Raw genomic sequence first — 4,555 nt, forward strand, 5'->3', positions numbered from 1 at the left:
TTACTTGGCACTGTAGCTCCTTCTTCTCAAATATTTTATGTGTATGTGCTTGCGTGGGTTTATATGTACCAATTTGTGCAGCTGCCTGCAGAGGCCGGAAGAGGGCATCATATTCCCCGAAGCTGGTCCTTTAGATCATTGTGAGCAACCATGACATAGGTGTGGGGAACTGTACCCAGGTCCTCTGGAAGAACAAGTTTTCTTAACCAGTGAGTGATCTCTCCAGACCCATCAGTAGCTTCTTTGCTTGTCCAGGAGACGATGTGGATTGAACAGTGCAGGCCTGCCTCATTTTGGGCATTCTGGATGATTACAGCTGTATCACCATTTGCCTTTTGGCTTCTTTCCAACACGAGGATATCAAGATGTCGGCCTGGGGTGGATCACTGTAACTGAGTGACAAGGCACATTCCTGTTGACCGAGAGTTGTTGAGAAATGGTTTTACATCAGGGATAAGAAGTGGAAGGATGTCACCCTGGATGTCCAAGTCTGGATGTCATGGAAGGAATGAATCACTTTGACTTTACTTCAGTTTAATTGTTACCTCTCTAAGTTTAGCTCTACAAACTGTCCTTTTCATCATCTCTGGCTTCTGTCCTACTAAAGGTTCATTCTTGTAGCCTTTGATGACAACAAACCTTTGCTTTATGAGAAGGCCTTCCAGTGAGGCTGGTCACCATAGGGCTTTTCTAATGTCGCCCCAGTTCCCAAATAATGATGACACAGAGGCTTTTTCCCCATGTGGTAACTGCGAATTTTATTTTTTTTCTCATAGTTTTTTAAATTCACATTACATCCTAGTAGTCACAGCCCCACTTCTTCCTCTTCTCCTAGTCCTGCCCTTACAAACCTCTTCCCCCATTAACCCCTCCCTTTCTCTGAGGAGAAGGGGAAGGCCACCCCACCCTGGGACAACTAGTCCCAGCAGGACTAAGCACCTCTTCTCCCACTGAGGCCCAACCAGGCAGTCCAGGTAGGGGAAAGGGATCCAATGGCAGACAGCAGAGTCAGAGACAGCCTCCACTCCATTTGTTAGATGACCCACATGAAGATCAAGCTGCACATCTGTTACAAATGTGTGTGTGTGTGTGTGTGTGTGTGTGTGTGTGTGTGTGTGTGTGTGTCTAGGTCTAGCCCCTGCATGTTCTTTGGTTCGTGTGGTTCAGTGTCTGTGAGCCCTGTAGCTTTTCTTGTGGTGTTCTTGACCCCATGCAGGTTTATTTTTATTAACTAATACCTAGGCCTTAAGCTAGGCTTGTTCCCAACTAGCTCATAATTTAATTATCCCGTTTATACTAATCTAAATTCTCCTCAGTTTCACAAGTCCGGCTTCCTCCACATCCCCGTGGCAACTATCCCCCCTCTCACGATTTCCCAGAGTTGTTCTCTCTGCCGGATGTCCCACCTTACTATCCTGCCTTTTGTTATTAGGCCATAGGCATTTTATTTTAACTAATCAGAGGGTGCCTTAGGCAGGCAAGGAAGGACAGAGGCACATCTTCACACAGTGTGTATAAACATTATCCCTACAGAGGCTGTCACATGAGAAAGTTTTCAACGTTGAAGTTCGTTGAAAAAGTGTACTAGAGAGTTTTAGTTTTTAGTAAGAAACAATGTTATGTTTCTCTCTCTTCTGAGGTAGAGTGAGGGAAGACTATTGTCCTGTAGTCAGGCCTCGGGTTTGACTAGTTGTGATCAATGGGCTGAGAGTGAAACCACTTTGAGTCACTTCTGGATATTTAGCTGCCAGCGTGAGGTACCCCGTTACTAAGATGTCTAGACACAGACTTGCTGGGTTTAGGCTCAGTCTGCATCTTTAACTATTTGGTGTTCAGCTTTATTCTTCAAAATGAGTGCAGTAATTCTTTTCTTTCACCAATGTGATATAGTGGTACTTTTTGTCCACATCACTGCCACATTAGAACTTGAAGGCTTTTGTTTTGTTTTTGAGATAGGGTCTCACTATGTAGCCCTGGCTGTCTTGGAGCTCACTCTGTAGACCAGGCTGGCTTCAAACACACAGAGATCCACCTGCCTCTGCCTCTCAAGCTCCGGGATCAAAGATGTGTCCTACCATCACCTTGCTTGTATTTTATAATACAGTAGTTGTAAAATACTGCTCACCTGTTTTGGTGTTTTGGAAGTGAGCATAATTTTGCATTTCTACGACTAGTTGTGAAATTTGCAAGTCAATTGTAGTTACTGGCTTTTTGGGCTCTAATTTCTAGAATTAGCTTCCTTTCTGTCAGGATAACACTTTGATTGTTAATTTTTCTACAGTTTAGTAATTGTTCAGAACACTGCTTTCTGAAAATAATGCCAGAAAAGCTACATTCCCCAACTCCCTTGCAGCTAGGATGGCTACATTCCCGACTCCCTTGCAGCTAGGATGTACCAAGTAAATCTAGCTTCTTTCAATCAGACTGTGTCCATATAACATTTAATTTGTACGTAAGCAACATGGGCAGCATCCCTGGAGTAAGGGACAGCAGTTGTAGCAAATCTTTCTTACCCTCTTAACACACAGGTGCAAGCAATGTACATTTGCCTGTAATGTCTGATGTGAGAGGTCCTGGTGGGTCACTGTTCCACATACTCACTCAGGGGCTTAGGCTTTTTTCTTTTTTCTTTTTTTTTCTTAAAGATTAATTTATTATTTATTTATTATAAGTACACTGTACTTATAATAAATATAATATTTATAATATTATAAGTACACTGTAGCTATCTTCAGATGCACCAGAAGAGGGCATCAGATCTCATTACGGGTGGTTGCGAGCCACCACGTGGTTGCTGGGATTTGAACTCATGACCTTCAGAAGAGCAATCGGTGCTCTTACCCCCTGAGCCATCTCACCAGCCCTGGCTTTTTTCTTTTAAACTGAAATCTGTGCTTCTGTCATGTTCTAGATCCTCAGAGATAATTGATAAAATCAAGAAAGGGACACCTGTAGAGCATTTATAGTGAGACTTTCCCTCTCAGGAAGGAAAGTACTTCTAGCATTTTTGTGCTGACTGGATCAGACATGTTTCACTAGCTGCAAGGAAGTCTGGAGCAGTGTCAGCTCATGGGTTCTGATCACCACACAGCAGTTTCTACCACATGATAGAACTGATTTTCTAGCTTGACAATAGAAAGCTGGCTCCTTGAGAAAACCATTTATTTTATTTTATGTATATGAGTACACTTAGCTGTTTTCAGAGGCACCAGAAGAGGGCATTGGATCCCATTGCAGATGGTTGTGAGCCACTATATGGTTGCTGGGAATTGAACTCAGGACTTCTGGAAGAGCAGTGAGTGCTCTGAATCTCTGAGCCACTTGGATGGGAGAAAACCATGTTAATGGTTAGTCTCAGTAATCTATAGACTGAGCAGTGGCAAAGGTAGTTCACTAGAAATGTACAGCGCAGTTGAGTGCCATTCCTATCTATAGGCTACAGGCACTGGCTGCTGTGTAAGCTTTTCACATCTTCAAGCAAGATCCTTTTCACCTAGACCAAAGTCCTTTGGTCATGCATGTCTAACTTCTGAGATTGGGCCTGGAGAAGAATATCTTTGCTAGCATAGACACGTCTGTCTGTATAGCAGCCCACATGCTTTGCTCATGTTAAGAGCAAGCTCAGACTCATGCTAGCATAAAAGCATGCCTTCAGCAAATCCATTGTACAAGTTTCAAGCCCAGTAACATCTCTTCCCAAACTGGACCAGAATGAGGCAAATATTTGCAATTCTTATGCAGTTGTTTGCTCTTTGTTTATTCTTTGACTAAACAACAGTCTATTTGAAATGATTTTGCTACCACCAATGATAATGGGTGGTATTGACAATGTAGCACAAACTTAGGAAAAAACATGGTCACTGCACTTCCATATAAGGGGCTCAGACAGACAGCAGGAATCCCATCTTTGCTTCTGGGGCATAAACCAAGCTTCAGGGATCATGCCTGTGGCTGTAGCTAAGATATTAGTATACCTGCCTAGGATGCATGAGATCTCAAGTTTCATCCTCAGCATTGCATAGACTAGGCATAGCAGCATGTATCTGTAGTCCTAGGGTTTTGGATGCTGAGGCAGGAGGATTATAAGGTCAAAGTTCTCCTTAGTTACTGTGGTGGTTTGAATAGATATGCCCTCCATTGACTCATGTGTGTGAGTGCTTCACCCATAGGGAGGGGCACTATTAGGAGGTGTGGCCTTATTGGAGTAGGTGTGACTTTGTTGGAGGAAGAGTGTCACTATGAGGGCGGCCTTGGAGGTCTCCTATGCTCAAGTTATGTTCAATGTGGCAGTCTCCTGCTGCTGCCTCCAGATTAAGATGTAGAACTCAGCTCCTCCAGCCCCATGTCTGCCTGGATGCTGCCATGATCCTACCTTGAAGATAATGGACTAGACCTCTGAAAGTGTAAGCCAGCCCCAATTAAACGTTGTCCTTTATAAGACTTGCCTTGGTCATAGTGTCTCTTCACAGCAATAAAATCCAAACTAAGACAGCTACATAGTGATTTTGAGGCTAGCCTGGGCTACATGAGATCATAGCCTCCCTCCCCCCCCCCC

The sequence above is a fragment of the Mastomys coucha genome, unplaced genomic scaffold (genome assembly GCF_008632895.1).
Source record: "Mastomys coucha isolate ucsf_1 unplaced genomic scaffold, UCSF_Mcou_1 pScaffold22, whole genome shotgun sequence".
NCBI classification, from domain to species: domain Eukaryota; kingdom Metazoa; phylum Chordata; class Mammalia; order Rodentia; family Muridae; genus Mastomys; species Mastomys coucha.